The sequence below is a fragment of the Podarcis liolepis genome (assembly GCF_965112155.1).
Source record: "Podarcis liolepis genome assembly, chromosome: 1".
NCBI classification, from domain to species: domain Eukaryota; kingdom Metazoa; phylum Chordata; class Lepidosauria; order Squamata; family Lacertidae; genus Podarcis; species Podarcis liolepis.
The window spans coordinates 60,878,191-60,903,613 of record NC_139554.1 but is presented as its reverse complement, the minus strand read 5'-3'; the positions used below and the strand labels follow the sequence as shown (position 1 = coordinate 60,903,613).

Here is a 25,423-nt window from a genome sequence, read left to right as displayed (position 1 = left end):
AGTGGATGCTATCTGCATACCTGGTTATACATTATTGCTATCAGAGGTGCCATCTTCACAAGTTGATTGAAGGGGTCCATCCTGACGTTGCACACGCCTCTTCATGCAGCATTGTGAGGAGCCAGGGGGCAGAGGAGCTGAACACCCTCCGAGCGCCCAGTCCCTTAAAAAAAACAAAAAAAAATGGGGGTGGCGGAACTGTCTCAGCCCCTAGGAGAGTATGCTATAATTTCCAAAATCGTGATAGATCTTTGAAGGATAAACTCAGCAATCACTTGTAGACTAATGTCACTATGGCAGAGTGTACAAACACAAAAGAGAGAGTTGCCAAATTGTACAAAACCCACATAGTACATAAAAACACATGAGAAGTATACAAATATTATACAATTTGTGATACAGAATCACTTTACAGCCCCTCAAATCGCTAAATAGATTAAAAATACAAATGTCCTCGTGAAGAAGTATCTAAGAATGGATTGCAGATACATTGTTGTATTGTAGATTGCAGATACATTGTTGGACTCCCAACTTCTGGACTTCCATAATCTCTAATCATTGGCCACTCTGACTGGGACAGGTGGGAATTGGAGTCTAATGGCGCCTGGAGAGCACCAAATTGGCTATCCCTGAACTAGATCAAGGTGGGCAGAATGTTCTACAGTATCTCTTCCCCACCAATCCTACCATTTTATCTATTGTATCTTGTTCTAAACTTGGGGCCTGCCCTTTTTCACCGCAAACCAATCTCAGCCTCTAAGCACTTCCAAGAAGGGAAGAATACTGAGACAAATTGCCTGCCTTCCTGCTTGGACATCATTCCTGAGATTTTTTTGGGACTGGGGGAATATAGTTGTCTCCCTCACAAACCTGCAGTTATTTTCAGTTAGGGATGAAGCACATTGCTCCAAGGGAGGTCCATTAGCTCGAACAATTTATTCTTTTAGACATCTGGCAAAGCCTCAACTGTTGCAAAAGGCTTTTAATTGATTGTTCTCTTGACGTTTGCCTCCATGATTGATGTTTTATTTGATGTTGTTTGATGTTGTTGTACTTTTATATTGTATTTTTACTTATTGCATGATGTGTTCTTATGTAAGATCCCTTTATTGCACTCTGGGAAAGAAAAATGGGATATAAGCACCTAGGAAACAGCTTCCTACCAGTGTGATACAGGCAGTGGCTTTCTCTCTGTCTCTCTCCCTCTCTCCCTCCACACACACTGATTTATATCATACACTTGCATGCACACACAGAAAGACTTGTGTATTTCCATTGTTTGTTGTTGTGGAGGTGGGGGATGACTAACAAAATCAATCTTCCTGGCAAACTAGGAATATCCCCTCATGGACTCAAGTTTAGGATATTCCACCATTCTTCAGCAGAGTTTCTTTTTCTTTGAGAAAAATAAGTGGCTCATGTAAATGTGAACTAAGCTTCAATAATGAAGAAAAGGGTAACAAAATAACATGATGAGAGAAACTAAATACAACAACATGAGGCAAGTCTGAGGCAAGAAAACAAGGAGAGGCAGGAGAGGGGCTGATTCCGGAGCAAAACACACAAGCCCCGCCCAGCAGATAACAAGCACTCTACTATTCAAATTAGGCCCCAGTGTTTTTCTTACACGTGTGATATAAATTGGTATTACTGTTGGGGGTGTGGTTTGTCTGTCAAAAGACATTCAAGAAGGCTGGAACACCATAAACCAAGAGTGAAGGGCAAATTTTGCCACCACTGCAGGAGTGTCTTCCAGGACACCGTATTCAGTCTTGTGAGGAAAAATACTGGGTACACTGTTCTTTCTCCTTTATTTCTTTGAGGCACTACTGCTCTTGCCATTGGTGACCCTAACTGAGAAACAAGCCCATCCCTTCATTTGTATAGCACCATCCTATGGTTTCTTGGTCACACCCATATGTGATGAATAGTCACAGATTAAGACAGAATGTTGAGAGGTGGGAGAAAAAAGAGACATCCCAAACTCCAGGGAATGCAGCAAAGCTTCAGAAATGCATTGTGGAACTATAGCTATGGATACAGGGACAGATCTGTGGCAAAAAGTGGCAAAAATTAATTTTACATATCATACAATGTTTTTAAAGAGAGTTATGATTTTATATCACATTTATAATAAATGGATAGAAAAGGCTTGGAATAAAACTGGAAACAGATTAGGCTGTCTTCATCCTCCCGGCAAAGGGAGGCCTGCCATATCAATTGTCTACTTTAGTTCCCTAATCCTGTCTCAAACACCTTCTTTGCAGCCCTTCAATCACATCTCAGACACACATGGACTTTTTGCCACCTAATTCATTCGCCAATCTATCAACATTCGGGCTACTATATGATTCCTCTGAGCATCATCCAGCACTACCTGTTCTCTCTCACAATGTTGGGCACACTGGATGCATCAGCACAGATTCTGACAACTGGTCAAAGCTATATTCACAGTAAGCTATATTTGAAATCTTCTACATTGTATTTCTTTCTCTTCTTTTGTATTCTGTCTCCTTTATTCTGCTGGGAGAACAGAGTCCATTAATTCAGAGATCATAGACAAGAGAATGCTGCTTCTTTTCATATTCATTCTAATGTTAATACACAGGAGGCTGTATAATTCCATAGGAAAAAATTCTACAGTATCTTATAATTTATCCTTTGTCTGTTTCACTTGTCTTAATGTTCTTTGACAACAAGAGCCCAAATATTTTTAATTAGCAGTATCAGCCTTTCTAGTTTTTTATTATTTTTGCTTAACTTTATTTAAATTCTTAAAGCTCTATTATAATTCTCCAGCCAATTTTATTCCACAGTAATTGCAAAAGTTTGATGTGCAGCCAAGAGGTGTGGACACTGGTGACATTACTGAGAGCTGTGGATTAGAATTTTGCAGTGTGTCACACAAATATGGTGGCCTTAAACACAGAAAACTACAGATATTCAATGTGGAATCTGGACCAGAGGCAGAATTTGACTTCCCAATGAATCCAGCTACCATTATGAACCAAACACATCACTACACCTTGTCTGAGGATCTGCGTCAGTTGGCAACCAGATGAAATCAGTGAGATTGATTTCAACTTCCCTAGTATCACAGGTCAGCAGTGTCTGGGATCCTAACAGAGGAGTAAGTAGCAGCACTGACTATAGCCCCTGATATATGTGATATATTTGTGCTGTGACTCAGACATCAAATCTGTTAATAACATGTTGGGTGAGCAAACTGTAGCTATCTCTTTGAATAATGTTGCTCCTCATACTTTGTGTTGCTGATTTTTTTATTTCCATCATGTTGTATTTCAAGGGTGGGAAAAATTTACAGACTGAGGGCTACATTCCATTCTGGGAAAACTTTTGGGTGGGAGGGTGGGATTAAACTACTGTACTTTACTGTACTTAGTATTGGAAGCATTAGAATTGCAACAGCAGGGACCATTTAAGGGGTTGGTTTTGTTATTGGTCTGAATGACAGCAGTCTCTACTTAGCTGGAGGTTTTAGTCAGTGGGGGATATCAGCCATTTGGGAAAATGGTTGAGATTTAACAGCAGAGTTGGGTGGGGGGAGTCTGAAGGAGTTTTTCGACTCTGCAGCCTTATATATGTCTACTCAACATATTGTTCTTGTTCAGGTTACCTCAGTAAAGTAGGATCAGATCCTTTTTTCTTCTGAACTCCATCTGCTGTATCCCAGTCATTCTGCTAATGCAAAGGATACCATTTTCCCTTGGGAACAAATTAGCATGACTGTGTTTTCAACTTGACAGTCCTCTGTTTGAAGGGATCCTCTATTTGAAGGCCTGCTCGGTCCAAGCCTGGATGAAAAATAAGTAATCTTAAGAGGGGAAAGCAGGAGCCTTCAAGCTGTCCATCAGCAACTTGGTCCTCAACGTCAGCCTGAACAGAGATATTCAGGTCAGCTGGTCACAATCTTCACACTGTCATAAGCGGTGCTGTATTTCTATTGAAGATAGCAATTATTTCTAAATTTGCACCTATACAAATAAATTAGCACATGCAATTTTCTGCAAATCTGTATTTTGTGTTGCATTTCTTCTTCTTCTTTTGCAATGTGTAAGTGCTTACCCTGGAACAAATCAGTTTTGTGAGTTTACCAGCTCCAGTGACCAGTAGGTCTTGAGGCTAATCTGATCTGCATACTGCCTTACTCCTTAATGGTTGCCACAACAGATGTTCCAGGTTAGGTCTCTATTTGCCCTCTTCCAGCGTAAAAATCACACAGAGCACTTCCTATGAAACAAGATGAACAGCCTAGAAAGAAAGACAGGTCTTTAACGCATTTCTGCTTACGCCAGAGCAGAGACAGGAATACCTGACCCAGACAAGCCACTTCCAAAAGGAAGAAGAGAACAGAGGCTGGAGGTCTTGCAGTGAGGAGTGTTTTGAGGTGAGGCGAGAGTGGGGAGGTTACAAATGACAGCCAGCAGGAATTAGAGTGCCGTCATTCCATCTCCTAAAAAGCATTAGTGGACAATGATGCCTGTCTCTGTGGAGATGAGACATGCATTTCAGAGAGTGAGAGCATAAGAAAGAAAGCCAAGAGATCTCTTGTCTTGTCTGAGGTGCAAAGGGAATCTTTCCCCTGAAAATGCTTGGCAAGAGGTGACTGTGGAGGCCAATATCATTCTCTTTCAGATGAGGGCCTTTGTGTAAGGACACGTTGGCCATTTTTGCTCTCTTCTTTAGGTGGACAGCATCAGTGTGAGGGTGCATAGGCCAAATGTTCTTCTGGCAAGCAGCATCAGAAAGAAGGTGTGAAGCAGTGATCCTTTTCTAACCCCGCCCCCACCCCCACTTTACAACTCCAGTTTAACCCATGGAACCTCCACAAATAGCAAAGTCTCCCCTGCTTCACAAGTTTACTCTCTACAACAGAGCTTTCCAAACTTTTCATATTGGTGACACACTTTTTAGGCATGCATCATTTTGCGACACAGTGATTCAGTTTTACTAGCAAACCAGAGGTAAAACTAACCCATTTCCAGCCCCAGGAGGAGCACAGGGAGCATTCATATGACACATATACAAACTGCAGCTGACACACTAACAAGTTACGATACATAGTTTGGAAAGCTCTGCTTGAAGAGTGCCAGGAGTAGCAGTGAAGGGTGGAACTAGTGTGTATCCCTGCTGCTCCCTCCCTCATGTATCAGTGAGCTCTTTTAATAATGCTTGAAAAGGGATAAGATTAATTGACAATGTCTCAATTTGGAAAACAAATCTGAAAGCTAAGATTTAATTCCCTCCTGGAAACTTAATTATATCTGTCAGAATGGCAAAGTCAGGTAGAGAAGACTGGTAATTTCACTAAATGTGGCTAAAACTTATACCCATAGCTACATGCAGTTGAGTCCAGCTTGTATTCAACAGTTCACATTTCTTGCACATTCCAGAAGCAAGAAAATGTTGATGTAGCAAAATGATGTAGCCACAGATCATCTCATATTATTCCCTAGATTCTGGTATATGACGTTTCATAACCGTGGCAGTATCATGCCAACAAATATACTGAACCTAACAATTCATTAGTAGGGTATGAATCTCTGCCCAAATAGTGCCTGGTTATTGACCCAAATATGAAAGAAAGGCCTCCCTGGTGAAACAGATTGTAAGATGCAAATATAGCATCAGGCTTGTGTATAGTTTTGTGAGGTGTTTTTTTCTGGGGGTGGGGTAGGCTGTATGCTTGAGCCCCTTCTAATTTCTGGATCCAGCAAGGATTCAATGGTCAGAACAGCCAGGCCAGCTTCTTGGTGAATTAATGGCCCCAAAGTAACAAAGGAATAAGTATCTAAGTATCAAGAGATAAAAGGAACAACCGGCAAGTTTGGCCTTGGAGATCAAAACGAAGCAGGGCAAAGGCTAGTAGAGTTCTGTCAAGAGAACAAGCTGGTCATCACAAACACGCTTTTCCAACAACACAAGAGATGACTCAACACATGGACATCACCAGAAGGGCAACATCGAAATCAGATTGATTATATTCTCTGCAGCCAAAGTTGGAGAAGCTCTATACAGTCAGCAAAAACAAGACCTGGAGCTGACTGCGGCTCAGATCATCAGCTTCTTATAGCAAAATTCAAGCTTAAACTGAAGAAAGTAGGAAAAACCACTGGGCCGGTAAGATACAATCTAAACCAAATCCCTTATGAATACACAGTGGAAGTGAGGAGCAGGTTTAAGGATTTAGATTTGCTGGACAGAGTGCCTGAAGAACTATGGGTGGAGGCTCACAACATTATACAGGAGGCAGGAACTAAAACCATCCCAATGAAAAAGAAATGCAAGAAAGCAAAGTGGCTGTCCAACGAGGCCTTACAAATAGCAGGGGAGAGAAGGCAAGCAAAATGCGAGGGAGATAGTGAAAGATACAGGAAATTGAATGCAGATTTCCAAAGAATAGCAAGGAGAGACAAGAAGGCCTTCTTAAACGAGCAATGCAAAGAAATAGAGGAAAACAACAGAATGGGAAGAACCAGAGATCTGTTCAAGAAAATCGAAATATGAAAGGAACATTTCGTACAAAGATTACCATAATAAAGGACAAAAGTGGTAAGGACCTAACAGAAGCAGAAGACATCAAGAAGAGGTGGCAAGAATACACAGAGGAATTATACCAGAAAGATATGGATGTCTCGTACACCCCAGGTAGTGTAGTTGCTGACCTTGAGCCAGACATCCTGGAGAGTGAAGTCAAATGGGCCTTAGAAAGCACTGCAAATAACAAGGCCAGTGGAAGTGATGGTATTCCAGCTGAACTATTTAAAATTTTAAAAGATGATGCTGTTAAGGTGCTACACTCAATATGCCAGCAAGTTTGGAAAACTCAGCAGTGGCCAGAGGATTGGAGAAGATCAGTCTACATCCCAATCCCAAAGAAGGGCAGTGCCAAAGAATGCTCCAACTACCGCACAATTTCACTCATTTCACACGCTAGCAAGGTTATGCTTAAAATTCTACAAGGAAGGCTCAAGCAGTATGTGGACCGAGAACTCCCAGAAGTGCAAGCTGGATTTAGAAGAGGCAGAGGAACCAGAGACCAAATTGCAAACATGCGCTGGATTATGGAGAAAGCTAGAGAGTTCCAGAAAGACATCTACTTCTGCTTCATTGACTATGCAAAATGGCAAGAAATGGGAGTGCCTGATCACCTCATCTGTCTCCTGAGAAATATCTATGTGGGACAAGAAGCTACAGTTAGAACTGGATATGGAACAACTGATTGGTTCAAAATTGGGAAAGGAGTACGACAAGGCTGTATATTGTCTCCCTGCTTATTTAATTTACTGGTATATGCAGAATTCATCATGCGAAAGGCTGGGCTGGATGAATCCGAAGCCGGAATTAAGATTGCCAGAAGAAATATCAACAACCTCAGATATGCAGATGACACAACCTTGATGGCAGAAAGTGAGGAGGAATTAAAGAACCTTTTATTGAGGGTGAAAGGGGAGAGCGCAAAATATGGTCTGAAGCTCAACATCAAAAAAACAAAGATCATGGCCACTGGTCCCATCACCTCCTGGCAAATACAAGGGGAAGAAATGGAGGCAGTAAGAGATTTTACTTTCTTGGGCTCCATGATCACTGCAGATGGTGACAGCAGTCACGAAATTAAAAGACGCCTGCTTCTTGGGAGAAAAGCAATGACAAACCTAGACAGCATCTTAAAAAGTAGAGACATCACCTTGCCAACAAAGGTCCGTATAGTAAAAGCTATGGTTTTCCCAGTAGTGATGTATGGAAGTGAGAGCTGGACCATAAAGAAGGCTGATCATTGAAGAATTGATGCTTTTGAATTATGGTGCTGGAGGAGACTCTTGAGAGTCCCATGGACCGCAAGAAGATCAAACGTATCCATTCTTAAGGAAATCAGCCCTGAGTGCTCACTGGAAGCACAGATTGTGAAGCTGAGGCTCCAATACTTTGGCCACCTCATGAGAAGAGAAGACTCCCTGGAAAAGACCCTGATGTTGGGAAAGATGGAGGGCACAAGGAGAAGGGGACGACAGAGGATGAGATGGTTGGATGGTATTCTTGAAGCTTCCAGCATGAGTTTGATCAAACTGCGGGAGGCAGTGAAGGACAGAAGTGCCTGGCGTGCTCTGGTCCATGGGGTCACGAAGAGTCGGACACGACTAAACAACAACAACAAAGTAACAAAGGAAGTAGCTTTGTGCCAGAGGGAAAATAGGTGGAACCCCTCCTTCACCTGGCTGATGGTAAGAAGGACAAGGGCAAAGGTGTGAGAGAGAGGTGGGCTACAAGCAGCCTGTAAGCAGAAGCTGGAGAGGGAGAGACATGCTTGATTTCTGCTTGAACCCAAGGCTGTGACTGGCAGAAGCAAGACCTTCTTGAGGTGTTAATGTTGCAAGTCCCTCTCTCATAGGCTCATGTTGTATATATGTGTAAATAAACTATATATAATAAAGATACCATAGTCTCTACTGTCCAAGGAGACTGAACCCTGGGTAAACACTCCAAAAAGATAAACATTATTTAAATTCACGTGCCCTATTTAAATTTACTTGCCCACAAGGTCGCTAAATATCCTACCTGATTTCACAGGGGCCAAATGTTTCCACACTGAAAGGGGGACAGGATGTTCAGCACAACTTTATTAAAAGTCTTGAAATAAATCCATAACATCAACTCAGCTATTCATGTTAGCCATATGTGACCCAAAAGAAGATGAGAACCAACTTTGGTAAAACTTTGCACACAACTCCAATCTCTGAGTGTGAGATTTATCTCTCTTTTAACATCCCTACCCCCTGCAAATCCTAAAACATTCTTGACAGTGATTTGGTTACTCTTGACTGCACTGTGTTTCTTGAACAGAATACCTCTTCAAATTATTTTGCATTATGATGTAATATTGTTTGGGGGTGGAGACAGCATCCTCATTGCCAAGAATAAATTTAAATTGATAGATTAAAAAAATCATTTGTTTTAAAAGTTACTAATAAAAGCTATCAAGAAGTTTCAAAGAAAAGGAGAAAACCTAAACGGTGGAGGGAAGCAAACAATCACTACAGTATCATCCCATACAGGTGTGTGTCATATTAAATGAACAATAACAATTAACATACAAATTACAGTGGTACCTCAGGTTACAGACACCTCAGGTTACAGACGCTTCAGGTTACAGACTCTGCTAACCCAGAAAAAGTACCTCAGGTTAAGAACTTTGCTTCAGGATGAGAATAGAAATTGTGCAGCGGCGGTGCAGTGGCAGCGTGAGGCCCCATGAGCTAAAGTGGTACCTCAGGTTAAGAACAGTTTCAGGTTAAGAACGGACCACCCAAACAAATTAAGTTCTTAACTCGAGGTACCACTGTATATCTACTCTTCATATCATCTATAAAAGGATGACATAAATCATGAAAGGTTTGGTTACACTTACTGCACACAAATTAATATATTTGGACATTTCTGCTGTAAGCCATATTTTAGTTAACCAATTTTAATAATGAAACACTACTCTTCTCCCCGTTAGTGGGGACATGTATAATGATCCTGGCAACGAGCCAGTTGACCAGCAGTAGGAAGACTACCATCAGTTCAAGATAGTTTTATTTACAGAAACAAACAAACAGAGTGGAGCTTCGCACTCCCTGTCAGCAATGATAGATGCTCTAGTCTGAATCCTCTAGTCTGACCCTGCCCCCAACAGGAACTATGGAAGAACCTCGTCTTTCTACCCCTCCTCTCCCACTCTTCTTTGAGCCTTTCCCATTGCTGGAACTGAGGACCGAGAACCTGGATTGGCCCTTCCCCACTGTCAGTGGACAGAGTTTCTGAGCCTATCTTATCTGTTTGCAGCCCGGCTTCACCTTGGCCACCTTCCAACTCTCCCTCTTCATCTGAGCTAGCAGTGTCTGGCCTGGAAAGGAGGGGCTGTGGACTGTCAGCTCTGAAACGTAACACTTCTCCCTCACCTGCAGAGGCAGCCTCTTGCTCACTTACCGAGGTTGCCTCCGCTGCCAGGTCCTGGGGGCCCACATTCCTGACAACATGTTTACCTAATGGTAATAAATTCCAGCCTAGCCCTTGGTGTTCCCTATGCACAGTCCCCTCGACCCATCACAACAGTATAATGAATGGGTTCAGAAGTTCTTCAAACTGTCACTATGTCGTCACTATTCAGTCGCATAGCAGACACTTAGGTTTGTGCAATTAATGTGGATTTTAAAATGTGCAACAGATCCACATATATTTTTTAAAGGATACTTTTGTGGCGAGATAATTGATGGAGAAATGTACTAAAAGGTTTAAGATGGATGGAAATACATACAACTGCACAAACAAATAAAGGTGGATGCTCATTGTAGTATGACCTCCTCACAAACCAAACAGAATGAGTGCTTAGTAAAAAGTGGGCATTGTATAACCACTGCATAAGCTTTATGCAAGCAAATTAGAATTAATATTCAGTCAACAGGTCATGTGGAAGAACCCTGAGTGCCCACTAATTATTATTATTATTATTATTATTATTATTATTATTATTATTATTATTAAATTAAATGTGTATACCGCCATATACCCACAGGTCTTAGGACAGTTCACACAAAAAAACCTGACCTTTTGCCAAAAACAAAGTTATCTGGAGACACATTGTCCATTAACCTGCTTCACCAGTATTTCTTGTGTCTCCTGTTCTCTGTGTGCCAAAGAAGCCCAGAGGTACACTATGGCTCTTCTAGAGTCACCCCAATTTTTTTTACCAGAGTTGAATAATGTTTCAAGTCATTAATGAATTCTAGAGGCGATGAAAGAGCCAATGATCTCTTCTGCTATTTCACACAGAGGAATAAAAAATAGATTAACTGTCTACATAGCACTGCCTGCTGATAATAGCTAGACAGGTGGAAAGCTGGGAGAACTGCAGGAGATAGGCTTATTTGTCTCCATTAAGAAATATAAAATACTCTTTTTAGATACTGTGCACACAGGTGCTGATGAGGAAATATGCTGCTGTCAACTGCTGCAGTTCCATCATCCATATTCCCTCCCATGTAACAGTAGTTTCAGCCGAGTGTTATGCCTTCCATGAAGGTTTCACAGTCATCCATGATAAGGACTGGGCTATGATCAGTGCTGGCACTGAAATATATAATGACCTGCTCTATGAGTTTGTGAAGTTTGTGAAAACATGAGTTTGTGAAACATGTAACTGATGTAATGTGTCTGGCCCACATATATTAGGTTTTGTGGATAAGTGAAAGAAAGTGCAATGCCAGGGGGTGGAAGAAAGCCAAAAACAGCAACTCACCTATGACAACGAAGGACATGATTTACAAATCTCTGACATCAGCACAAATTATCTGAAAATATGGTTATGCCAGGAGAATGAAATAAATGCCATCCCTCATGTAAATGGTCCTTTCCCATACAGAAGAAAGAGGCTCCTATTTTTGCAATCTAGGATCCCCCTGAATAAAGGACAACCCTGTTGACATCACATGATGCACCTATCTGTGGGAAAGAAGAATTTCCCAGGACGTTCACAGGCTGTGAAGAGTGTAATTTGAAACCTTCCATTTGCACATGTTCAGGAAGTTTGTCAGACTTGCTATAAGAACTGAACTGAAAGGACGTGTTTTTCTCTAGTGTTGTAATGTCAGAAATAAACATAATGTAAATAGATTTCTGACTTATTTTCTTTCCCCTGCGGAAGCAGGAGGGAGGGGTTGTGCATTTTACCCACGCTTGGGAAAATGTCGCCTATCAAAATCTCCCTGGTCTGTCTGGATATCAGCCAGAGGAGGTTACCGGTAAGCAAGCTCCGAGGACAGTGAGAGGGGCCAGCCTCTATGGAGGGGGCTTGCGAACCAACAAACCCTGGCCTCTACCTCCTCACCCTGTTATGACTATTCACTTAAGAAAAGAGAAGGCCTTGCAGCCACTTATAAGTAAGTACAGTTACACTTAGCCAGTCTTTTATCAGCCCAGGCCTGAGGTCTTGCGTTGCCTCTGTCATGTTAAAATCTTATATTTCAAGCAATGCAAAACAGATTCACGAAAGGATGAAACCTGAGAAAACCTATTCCAATAAAAACTCCTAGCTGGATATAAGTTATTGAAATGCAAACAGTTAATCAAATAAATTCTTTCCCAAGAATTATTTGTTCAGCTGTGTTCATTACAGAGACAATTCCACAGCAGAATGAAAGTTATCTGCTGTATTTTTTATTTCATTTCATTCTTTCATCTCCTGGTTTATTCGCAGGCCACAGGCATTATTCCTGTTTATCAGCATCTCATCTCTCTAGCTTCTTTTCATTTTCCTTTAAAAAAAGAAGAAGAAATATCTCCATTAGCTATAGAATTATCTTCTTGTTAGGGCAGATGCTTACAAAACTGGGAAGAACAGCTGGCTTCCCAGTCTAGTTTTGCTTCCCAAGCTTTCATGTGGCTCTCAAAATAACACAGTAGCTGAAATGATGTCTAATGTTGTACTTAGAATAATAAAATTATAGTGTTGGAAAGGACATCAAGTGTCATCCAGTCTAACACCGTGCAATGCAGGAATCTCAACTAAAGCATCCATTACAGAGGGCCATCTAACCTCTGCTTAAAAATTTCCAAGGAAGGAGAGTCCACCACCTCCTGAGGGAGTCCATTGAACACTGTTGAATAGCTCTTACCAGCAGAAATTTCTTCCTGATCTTTAGTTGGAATTTCTTTTCTTGCAACTTGAAGCCATTGGTTCGGGTCCTAGCCTCTGGAACAGGAGAAAACAAGCTTGTTACATCTTCCAAGTGGCAATCCTTTAGATATTTGAAGATGGCTATCGTAGCTCTTCTCAGTCTCTTCTTTGAATTCTCAGCTCTTCTCAGTCTCCTCTTGGATGAATTTGTTCATCCAAGTTGTTTATAGAGATGATGAACAACTGGTCCAAGGGAGAACCCTGTAGCAACCCACTTGCCCCTTTTTCCCAGGATGTTGAGGAACCATTACTGAGCCCTCTTTGGGTTCAGTTAGTCAACCAGCTACAAATCTACCTAACAGTTGCCTTGTTCAGGCTTCCTGTTTCCAGGCCATATGATGGCGGAGGCTCTCTACATTGGAGAGAGGTGCAGGCGGCAGAGAGGTGAGCAAATGGGGCTCAAATTGGTCTCTGAAACCTCCTGGCAGTACAGGAGGACTAAGGGGCCCACTGATGCCTTGATGCTCCCTTTCTGAGCAGATTGCAGCGGGGGTGGGTGGGAGGGAAGTGCTGAGTGCTAAGTCCACCGCCATGACGCAAGCCCCCTGGGTCTGCCGTCGAAAGCAGGGGATGACCCTTGTAATTTTTGAACTCAATTGGCATTAAGGGCCCTTGCCAGAGAAGATGCTTGACATCGGAACTGCGGACTAAACAGCTGTAAAGGATTGATATTTGAGATTGGAAGTGGAAAATGGAGAGGGGAGCTTCTTTGTTATATTTTGTATTTTGAAGTCTCTTGGGTAATTTGTCAACCGTCTCCTGAAATAATGATTATTGAAATAATGATTAATGACTACAAGTGAGAATCTGAATCTGTGTATGGAATGCTTAAAGAACAGAAGAGGGGGTGAGCCATTCCATTTTGATTGGAGGATGTTTGAGAACTTGGGTCTATCCCCCTGAAAAGTCTGTGGAAATTTGGATCTGGAAAATTTGAGATAAACTCTTGTTATTCTCGATAAGGCCATTGGCTAGAGTAAAATCTTGGTGTGGTGGCGCAAAGAGAATAGACTGTGAACAACATGGAGAGATTCGGCAAGTCGCAAGTAAGAGGCGGTCCCTTGAGAAGGATGCTGGAAGAAAGCAGGAAGGGAAGGCGGTCCCAAACTGTGGGATGGTACTAAGAGAAATACCTTCCCCCCTCTGCACTGATGAGATTTAAAGGAGATGAGAATGGAGAGATCTTGGAACTTGTTGAGAACAAAGGCAAGGACTGTCTTTTTGGACAACAATGGACTTCTTGGAGTATTATGGGATGGAAGTGCCCAGCTTAGCAGGAGGAGGGGCAGAGTTAACATTGAGATACCAGCTATGCCCTGAACAACAACCATAATAGCACTGCAGGCACCCAGAAGGAATGCTGCTGAAGGTCATCTTTGGAAATGGAGATGTTTGATATAAATGGCAGAGGATAAGGCCAATGAAGATTATATATGAAGGTTATATATCAAAACTGTCATATACAGAATGAAAGGAAAAGAAGTATTATATTCTCATTTGAAGTTTTACAAAAGTATGTAAATGCTTTAAATAATGTTTCAGCACGAATGAAAATGGCTAAGAATACAACTGACAATTAGGGAATAATTTTGGGTAATGGATTGTAACTGGAGACCATGTAAAATACTTAATGCGGTAATATTAGAAAGTAAGGTCATGTCAACAATGGTGAGTGGGAAGTCATTTAATTAAAATTGTATTAATTCGGTATTGATTTGTAATAATCTGTGAAGATTGGGCTGAAATTTGGAAAATCAATTAAAAAAAAATTGGCAAAAAAGTTACCTCGTCCAGCCCACATTTTACCACCTCCTCAAGAATATCATGGGTGACTTTGTCAAAAGCCTTACTGAAATCAAGATGCAGTACATCCACAGTATTTCCGATCCACCAAAAGAAAGAAAGAAATGAGATTATTCTGGTGTGACTTGTTTTTGTGAAACCCATGCTGGGTCTTAGTAATCACAGCATTATTTTCTAAGTGCTCAAAGACCAAGACCAACCATTTAATTCTCTGTTCTAAGAACTTCTTTTTTCCCTCTTCTGAAGATGGGGACAACATTTGCCCGCCTCCAGTCTGCAGGGACTTCATCTGTTCTCCAAAAATTATGAAAGATTATAGACAGAGGTTCTGAGATTACATACACAACTCCTTTAGCACCCATAAGTGCAGCTCATCAGGCCCTGGAGATTTGAATTCAAATAGGTGTTCCCTTACCACCTCTTTTCCTATCTTGGGCTGCAGCTGCCTCCTTACACCATTTATTGTGTTATCATCAGGTTGGGCACTGCTTTTCTTTTGAGTGAAGATAGAAGCAAAGTAGGTGTTAAGCGGCTGCACCTTCTCTCTGTCACCTAATAGCATTAACCATCTTCTCCATGTAGAAGACCCTACCACTTGCTTGTTCTTCTTCTTGCTTCAAACCTAGCCAAAGAAACCTTTTATTATTATTTTTAACGTCTCTTGCAAGCCTTAGCTCATTCTGAGCTTTAGTCCACCTGACATTCACCCTGCCAACAATTGTTGGCTACTCATGTATACACCTCCTTTACGATTCCCCCTTTCTTCCATTTCTTATACATGTACTACATAAATCTCAGCTCATCTGCAAGCTCCTTATGCAGCCACACTGGTTTCCTTAGATGCCTCCCCCTTTTTTTCTTGTTGGAATTGTCTGCATTTGTGTCCCCAATACAACACAGAGCAAGTTTACTCAGCAACCCACACCATGTTGCTTGTTGCTATATGCACAATCACTGAGAGTTATTTCTTATGATGAAAAGATTGAGAGACACAAATTAGTGCTGGATCTCCCTAGCCTAAAGTAAGATTAGTTGGATCAACATCTCCCTACCTGCCAAATCCTAGATGAACACAGCTATCCATAATTCCATTTCCCAGCATTAAAGCATCAGCTCCCCATGGAGGGCTCAAGTCAACACACAACTTTCTTCTTATAAATAAAAGTAAATATTCAGTCACTAGAGAATTAGAGAATAACTCACAGGGAGACAAATATCCCATTCGGTTCCTTTGAATAGGCAGTAAAAAAGAAAGCATAATATTTTGTTGAGTCCTTAATCTAGTAATATTGTCACTTAGGTACCACTTTTGCAACAAGGTTAGGAGTGCGTATAATAAGAAAATGGCCACCAATATTGCATTGACTCCATTCTAGACATATGTGAATGCAAACACACAAGATCAATGCAAATATATTGAAATATGATGAAATAGGTTTTAAAAATGGTTGTCTTGGAATCTAAAAGAAGAAGCCGGGGGGGGGAGGGGAATGGGAAGGAACAGAAGCGTTGTGCACCAAGATGAAATGAAAATGGTCATGCTCAGGCATAATCTGGACAGTGGTGCAAAATGGCCACGTGACACATTTACAGAGTTTATTCCTGTTGTGGAGATTTTAATTGTACTTGTGGATATTAAAATAGTACTTTTGACAGAGGAGATTCTAGCGTGTACTGTGTGGAGTGGGCAGCAGTTTCTTTTTTTCAAGATTACAACTTCTGTGCTGACTCATTACTGTGTAGCCTGGTGAGTAGTCGACATAGGCGCTGACTCCATGGGGCCTGAGGGGGCCCGAGCCCCCTCAAAAATTCAATTGGGGGGACGGAGCCCCCCCCAATAATTTAAGAAAATTATTAGTGCGCGAACCTTCGTGTAAAATCTGGCGGGCCAGCGCTGCGGCCGCGGCGACATCAAAAGGACTGGAGAGTCCCGAGGAGATTGCACGGCGGGGGAGAGAGAGAGGGAGAGAGAGGCAGGAGGTGCACTCGCTCGCCGCGCGCACGCACATGCAAATACAAACACACCGAGGGAGAGGGGAAAGTGTTTTGCAGGAGGAGCTGCTGCCGCCGCCACCGCTGCTGCCAGGACGCGCCAGAGGAGCCGCCGGGTGGGAGGGGGAATCCGAACGGAACAACAACAAGAGAGAGAGAGAGAGAGAGAGAGAGAGAGAGAGAGAGAGAGAGAGAAGCAGCAGCGTCTCTGAATGGGCTGGATATTCCTCCTCAGGCGGCGCTGGCTCTGTGGCTCCCGGGGCCTGGGCAGCAGCAAGCAAAGGAGCCGCCGACCGAACAGCAGCAGCAGCCGCCTGCCTGCCTGCCTGCCTGCCTGCCTGCCTGCCTGCCTGCCTTCTATACCAAGGTCCAGGTTCTTACCCGGTCTACCTGGAAGAAGGCAGGCAGGCAGGCAGGCATGGGACGTCCACGCACCCTGGCCTGCTGCCTTCCTGCCTGCCTGCAGCCGCCTGGCGCTTCTATACGAAGGTACAGGTTCTTACCCGGTCTACCTGGAAGCAGGCAGGCAGGCAGGGGACGGCCATGCTGCCTGCCTGCCTGCCTGCCGCCCGCCTGTTGCTTCTATACAAAGGGCCAGGTTCCTACCCGGTCTACCTGGAGGGAGGCGGGCAGGCACGGGGGTCCTGCTCAAGCAAGGAACCGACGCCTACCCGGCCAACCCGCTGCCTTGAGGCAGGAGCAGCAGCTGCGCGGGGTCTCGCGTTCTCTCAGAGGCTCGTGCTGCTTCTCGCGTTCTCCCTCCCCCAGGACCCCGGTATGGGCCCCCCCAATATTTTTTATAAGTCGGCGCCCCTGGTAGTCGATAGCCATAGTTAGAAGTTAGCATGTTGAACTAGGAGTAGAGAGATGTGGGTTCAAATACCCACTCAGCCATGAAACCTGCTAGATGGCCTTGGGCCAGTCACAATCTCTCAGTCTAACCCACTTTACTGAGTTCTGGCAGGAAGAAGAGCCATGGACATCTCTCCTTCAAGGAAGGGTGGGGTATACATATTGTTGCACACCACCCCAATCTCTGAGCAGTGTGAAATTCCAGGGATTCCAGGCACTTACTCAGGGTTCACTTTCCTTGGAATGAGGGCCAGCAGAGATTGTGATGCCTTTATAATAAATGGTTTATTTACACATATATACAATCTGAGCCTACGGTGGAAGGGCTGACAGCATTAACACACCAAGAGGGTCTTGTTTCTCCATAGTCACAGCCTTGGATTCCAGTAGAAATGGCCCTAACTCTGTGGCTTCAGCCTGCTTCTTGACCAGCTCTCACACACTCAACTGTCCAGGCCTTTGTATTTCTCACTACCAGGCAGGTGAGGGAGGGGGCCCATCCATTTGCCCTCTGGCACAGAGCAGCTTCCTTTGTTGGACTAACAACCAAATTTAGGACCCTCAACTCACCAATAATCTTGCCTGGCTAGTTCACCAATAGAATCCTCCTGGCATCCAGAACACCTGCTGGGTCCAGGACCCCAGGAATTAGAAGGGACTCAGGCATCATACAGGCTAACCCCTCCCTTCAACCTCACAACAATGTGGACCACTTTGTGAACTTTTCTGATGAAAAACAGTATATAACTACTAGAAATAAAAAAGAAATAAAAATCGTAATAGTTAGTGAACAATAGAAGTAAAAAAAAGTTATATTCAGTAAAGATGGGGGTGGCCTTACCCAAGAATAAATCACATGGAACAGAGGCTAGTGTTTTTTGTCCATTTTCACTGAAGTTCATGAAAATCATTCCAGTTAGTCCTTGAAATCAAATTAAGTTCAGTGCCACATCCAGACGCTGCTGGGAATTGGATGCTTTCATCTTAATCCCTTTCCTAATACTTCTACCTCCCGCCTGAGTTAGGAAGACTGTTGACACCAATCCAAATTTCACCTGCAGTAGAATTCTGGTGGTTTTCTCTGTTGTTCGAGCAACGTATAGGCAGCTGATATTTTCCTTCCATGTTATTCCCACCCTTAGGGAATGTAAGTGTTCACAAGGCTGACAAGTATACTACAACTGAGATAGCCAAAGTGTCTTTTTTATTTATTTCCTCCCCTTCATTCAATTCCTCTCCTTGCCTGTGGAAAAAAGAGTTAGAAAGCCAGCAGAATTTAGTGAACACTGTTAAGTCAAGGACTGTCAAGAGCATCTTGATAGACAGATGAGCTGTCGCTTGCATTGGGAGTTCAACTCAGAGCAAAAGATATCAGTATTTGGCCATAACAGAACCTTGAGAGATCTCCTTGGAACTTGTATAGTAAGTTATTTCCCTCAAATGTGCTTCTTCACATGTATTGTGCAAACTTGTGGGATCTTCCCTGATATCTTACTGACACTTTTCAGAATGTACACATCTGTAAAACTCCATCACACTATCACCCCTTTCTCCCCTGAATAACCTTTTCTAATCTATTGAATTTCAGTGAATTTCCTACTTAAGACACCGATGATTCCATACATATAGGAGTTTGGCTGATAAATCTTTCTGATATCAGTGGAGGAATATTAGCAGTCTGTGTGCTACATAAGGGAAGAAGCAATATTTCTTCACATACTAAAGAGTTTTATAGCAGTTGAATGGGCAATACTGTATTTTAAAAAGCTCAACCCATTTCCTGTTAAGAATTATCTTATTCTTTTCTGGAGGCATATTGATGAAATGGAAATAAATAAAGAATAAATAAAATAATAAATCTGCCAGAAATAATGTTCCCTTTCGGCCCATCTTTCCCACTACATTTACATATTAAAGCATGCCCTGGACAGATATTAATATTAATCACTGTAATGGGTTTGACAAATATACCTCCTACAGCCACATATTGTTGAATACCCAACACTACTGAAGAGTAGCACAGCTTTGCTGAAGTAGATTTTCTTCAGAAGACCAAAAATTGGGATGCTGTGAATCTTTTTCATTGCTATTATTATTTAAGCATCTATATTGGTTGAGAAGAACTGGCGAAATAAACAAAAAGCAAGCCAGGTTGTTTCCAAGAGAGCCAGGCAGGGTCTCCAGGTTCCAGGAAGGACAGAGCTTGAAGGGAACTTCCAGTCTGTTTACAGCTAATCTCATGGTCTATTAAGACGAGAGCCTAAACGTTTTGCTGCCCTGGGAGAAATATTAAGATGCCACGTCCACACTGAAATCCACAGCTCTTGATTTTGGCAATGAATTATTGACTCTTGTTGGTTTCCTTTCCTGCTTCATTCTCCCAGCCTACTTGTCTGTGGACTGTGGCTTGCCATCTCTGTCCAGTTTCCCAGTGAGTCGTAGAGCTAAGGTTGGATGGGACTATTTACACACTCAGGACCATGTAAACACTGCAAAAGATGTAGGTGTCATGTGCAAAAATGTTATGTCTAGCTTTACATCTGCAAAGTGCCTGTTTCGCAGAGAACTATAGCAGATGCAAAGGGTTCTTGTCCAGCTAAAGCTGCAAAAACAGATGGAGTCTTTGTTTCAGTGTTGTTAATTGACTTGTCCCTAGGAGTCTGGGTCTCACTTATACAGTGGTACCTCAGGATGCGAACGGGATCTGTTCCGGAGCCCTGTTCGCATCCCGAACGGAATGCAAGACGCGATAGCGCGTCTGCGCGTGTTGCGTTTCGTTGCTTCTGCGTATGATGTCATTTTGAGCGTCTGCGCATACGCGAGTGGCGAAACCCGGAAGTAATGCACTCCGTTACTTCCAGGTTGCCGCGGAGCGCAACCCGAACTCGCTGAACCTGAAGCACATTCAACCCAAGGTATGACTGTATTGAAGAAGCAACTTGTTTATCTGAGTCTCTCTGGGACCAGAAAGAGAATACAGTGGTACCTCAGGTTAAGTACTTAATTCGTTCCGGAGGTCCGTTCTTAACCTGAAACTGTTCTTAACCTGAAGCACCACTTTAGCTAATGGGGCCTCCTGCTGCTGCTGTGCCGCCGCAGCGCAATTTCTGTTCTCATCCTGAAGCAAAGTTCTTAACCTGAAGCACTATTTCTGGGTTAGCAGAGTCTGTAACCTGAAGCGTATGTAACCTGAAGTGTATGTAACCTGAGGTACCACTGTAGTTCTTTGAAAACTGGACTGCATTGCTAGCTGTTTAAGAGCAGTGTGTAGATTTGTATTTTCAGTGCTTTAGTAACAAGTTTAAAGTCAATTTGCAGTGAAACTTTGGAACTCTTTCTTGTGGCGGAGAGCTTACCAATTCATACTCTGCACAAGGTCGCTCCCCCCCCCCCTTTCAGGTTCGGTGGCCTGAAATCCCAAGAGGAATGAGCTCAGGCCTGAGTGAGGAAGAGGAGATAGTCTCCCCCTTCACCACCACCACCCAGTCTCAAGGCACATCTCTTGCCTCAGATACATGTTAAATGTAATTATGCCCTTGTACTTGCTGGTTATGAGAAGCAGTGTGTGTGTGTGTGTGTGTGTGTGTGTGTGTGTGTGTGTGTGTGTGGTAGCCCCCCTTGTCCCCCCAGCCTGCTTCAGCCAGAGCCCCTACCTCTTGGGACTTCAGGCTACTGGTATTGAAGTGAGGGGAAGGGAGATGTTTAAAGCAGCTGACAGAGCTGAAGTGGCTGATAATCTGGTTTGTGATGGGGAGAATGCTGCATTCTGTTAACTATAACTCTGTCAAACAGAGGCTGCATGAGGATCCCTAACAGCAGGTAGGCAGTGGAAGGTAGGAAGTGCTGACATCTGAGATTGAATTCTGGGATCAATTTTGCAAAGGCATAGCAACCTATTCTTAGCGAATGCTGAGATGGTGGCTCTTAGTGAGCTTGTGGGACTCACTGAGGACAGCAGAGGACAAATTACACACCTGTGTTTCCTTCCTAGTCGCTATACCAAAACCTTTATACCGTAAACACTGCACTTGCAAAACACTTCCGCCCCACAACCCTCTCCTGTTCTCATCCAAAGCTCTCCGTTGAAAAATGTTGAACTGAAACAATTATAGTTCATTTTCTTGATTATGGATGTTATTTAAAAGTGAATAGGCACCAATTAGAAACCACATGCACATGCATCCATCTGCCACCCACCACCACCAAACGAAACATTTTTGGGGATTTCTTAAGAAAAAAAATAGTTTGGATTTAAAATGAACCCCATAATCACATAAGAGGGGCCCTGCTGGGTGGACCAAGAAACCATCTAATCCAGGATTCTGCTTCTGAGAAGCTTACATGCAGGATATAATGTTTTAGACATTCACTCCGTATTTTCCTAGAAGTTCTAATATAGTATCATAAATTTTATAAAGGACCCAAGCTCTCTCTCACGCAAACCTGAACTGGTTGGGCGGCCAATTTAAGAGGTTGCTTGCTTGGTTCAGCATGATGAACTTTAACTAGTGTAGTTATCTCCTCATTGGACTACAGCTGCCTTCACCTCTGACCATTAGCCATGCTGGCTGTGTCTGAAGGAAGTTAGAACACAGCAGTATCTGGAGGGCACCATGTTTGTTACCCTACCTAAACAGTTATTGTAATAAAGCCATACTCCGGTTATATCACTTTCCTGCATTTTCCTACATCCCTGAAGAATCTTTCAAAGGGCATAGACAATATATCAGCTGTGTTGCTTTCCCTCAGCATCTGACAGCTGGAGGTGTACTGCATCCCAGTATGGGGGTTCCATTTAGCTATTATGGTTAAAACTCAATGATAGGCCTACCCTCCATGAATAAATTATGGAGGACCTATTCTCCTTAATCTTCCATGAAAATGAACTTTGCACAGATTTTTCCCCCCAGACTTGCTTCCTGATTGAATTTTGCTGTACCTGGTTTATTAGATTTTGACCTAGAGAGAACAGCAATACTCTACTCAGTAAGCAAATTTCCAGATAATTCTGTCTGATAAATATTCTAATAGGCTGGACAGTGGCATAACAAAATGAAAAATACAACAGTGTTCCTTGCTGGTGCGCGAGCTATTTTGCTGGCTATGCAAGGTTGGAAGCAAGAATAAATAAAATGCACATAATTACTGACAGGCAAATCTAAGAGAAATAGGATTTGTTTCTGAGATCACTGTGCATAGGTTACAACTAAACTGCTGGCCTTTGCAGGAAAAAAATTGCCTGCAGATGAAAATATTAATTTTGGGAGCTCTTAATATGCTATAAGAGCCCATGCAGCAATCTTCTAGGTCAATTGTGTATTAGAATTCACTGGCTGATGCTCCAGAGTAATGTACCAACATTTCCCAGTAAAGCAAACAAGATTTCTTCATCAAGATGGTAGTGAAGCTGAAGTCTTGCTAGTTTGTCTGCAGCCAGCATTAATACACTCTGCTCTCTTTGTGGACTGCTGATGAATAAATCAACAAATATAAGCCAGCCTCAATTTACTCTGAATGTCATCGTGTTTTTTGGTTCGATCGTAAAGGACAGTGCATCAAGACACCGCCCTCTTTCAAACAGGAAAATTAATTGCATCGTACATTAATATAACTGCAGTACGGAACATTACAACTAACCATAATAAGCTGAGTTTTGCATAGCTTTGTGCAGAAAGGTGGTTAGCTCATAACATAAGCGTACTGTCAAGAAAATAAATTGCTTTTCTCACTTTTGGTCGCGGAGTGAAGCTACTGCAACAATTTAGCCAAAACGAGGCCCTTAATTATAGCACCTGTGCAGTGTAAAGGGACTAATGTTGACAAAAGCCTTGGCAGATTGCAACAGAAATTCAATAGAACGAAAAGTTTAATCACCAGTGAAATGTGAATGAAATAGATTCCACACATGATGGACCTGTCACAGGCAAAAGGTTATTAACGATTGTTAGAGCGGGTGCTTGTCCTTGTGTTCTTACTAAACCAATGACAAATAGATCTGAGGGAAACACCCACCAGCCCCGGAGAATACAAAGCAAGTGTGACTGAATAGCTTAGTCCTGCTCCCGACACCAGCAGAAGTAGCAGTCCAAAATCTGTAGGAAACAGATGATATCTTATTAGCATACAATGCAGCAAGTAACTTTTATGTTGGCCCCTTTGTACTGAAGCACAATAAACAAACAGTTTTCTTCCCCTTTGATTTGCCCTGTTGACAAGAGAAGACCATAAGGCTGCTTCCAATCCAGGGACCACATAATGCTTGCCCATCGCGTTGGTTGAAGCTGAGCATCCACAGTCCCTTCAGTGCCTGAATTTGGATTCGGAGTCTGTGTGAGTTTTCTAAGTGGTCCTAGTCTCCAATCACGAGGCTCCTGATTCAAGACTACAGAACAGGCTCTTTCAACATTTGCCATACTCTGCTCATCCAGGAAAAACTTAGACAAGCTGTTTTATTATGGAATGTATTCCTCGGGGGCAGTTTTGCACTTCCATTTAACTTACCTTCTTCCTTGCTTTCTGTATCCTTTTATCCTAACTTAGGTGTACATGGCCCCAGTATTATCAGACTGCTGGCCAATATTTCCTTCCAGAGCACAAAGCCCAATGTGGATGTCGTCCTTTTTTCTATGGATACATGAAGAATGTGTTCAATTTTTCATTCACCCCCACAAAAGAAAAAAATCCCCGCAGCCAGATAATAAGATTGGAAAGTTACATGGCAAAACAGTAAATCTTAGTAGCATTTTGAACCTTTGAGCTAAAGTTTCAACCAGTGTTATAAATTCTCAGCATATTACAGCGTTAAAAGGATTGGAGTATTGTTAAAACGCTATAGCTGAGAGTTTGGACTGGGGCTTCAGAATTATAATTTAAGTTTTATGCCATTAATTACAATCACTGGCAGCACAGTCCATGAACCAGTTAAGCCGGAATGATTATATCTAAGCTGCTTGCCTTCATATCATCTTACTTTTAATTGACTTCCATAGGGCTAAATTGGATTAGATCCAAGTACTCTAGATTAACTGGTCTGCAGAATAGACTGGCACTGACCTTAATTAATGGTGAAGAGCCCGAGTTGTATTTCAGTAGTTTCTGGAGTCCTGTTTCAAATTCACAGACCTACATCCGAAGCTGATGGAATTCTACTAGTTTTAAGGGACTGAAGATCAGGGTGTCAGTTACCCTGCTCATTGAGGTGGCACCAGCATGAATTGGTTGAGCGACTAGTAGAATAGACACGTGTTACCTGCCATAGGGCCCACACTCTTCTTGGGAGTGTAGTAAGTTTTAAACTGTTTTTAACATTATGTTTAAATGTTGCAACCCACCCTGGGATCTTAGAGTGATGGGTGGGTAATAAATTATTTGGTTGTAAGCAGGGCCGTCTTTAGCATATGCGCCACCAGGGTACAACGATCCACCCAGCGCCTCCAAATTTAGTTTAGCCACCCCCAAATTTTTTTTGGGGGGGCGCGAACTCAAAGTTGTTGAGCTTTTTTGGGGGGGGGGGAATCACTCTCACCTATAACTGAAATTGGCACCCGGGTAAAGTACTGCTTATAATAAAGACAGCCCTGGTTGTAAGTCATTTTGGGTTGCCTTGGGTAAGATAAAGTGACTGACAAATTTAATGAAGAGTTGTGCATTCAGACCCAAAAACCTCCCCCCCCCCCAAATAAATTCACCCTTGACTCAAATTTTGGTTTTGGTTTTTGGCAGAATTTAGGCCAGAACTTTATTGATTACAGAAAGTCATAGGCTCTGGTTCGACTAGCTCCCTGCCATGCAGGTAGCGCTGACCCAGGGTTCCAGTATAGGTCAGCCAAGGGTGAACACCTGGCTAAGGCTATCTCCACCACCCAAATGTTCCCCTGGACTCAGGCATGGGCACAACCCCCTCTCAGGGGTTGACCAAACCATCAAGTCCCTGGATTCCTTTAATGGAATACCCTTCACATAGGGGCGGCAAGAGCGTTCTCCCATCCCTATCACCTAAACCAGACTCTATCCGCAACCTTACAAGTTGTGACGATTTGC

The 25,423-nt window shown here is 42.7% G+C and overlaps 1 long non-coding RNA gene across 1 annotated transcript in view; it reads left to right on the top strand.

Annotated features, from left to right (window-relative positions):
* LOC310689184 overlaps positions 1-25,423 on the top strand; it is a 107,453-nt gene that overhangs the window by 5,536 nt on the left and 76,494 nt on the right. The window contains exon 2 of the long non-coding RNA XR_014517385.1: positions 2,268-2,453. This is a non-coding gene — a long non-coding RNA (uncharacterized lncRNA). The remainder of the gene's footprint in view (positions 1-2,267; positions 2,454-25,423) is intronic.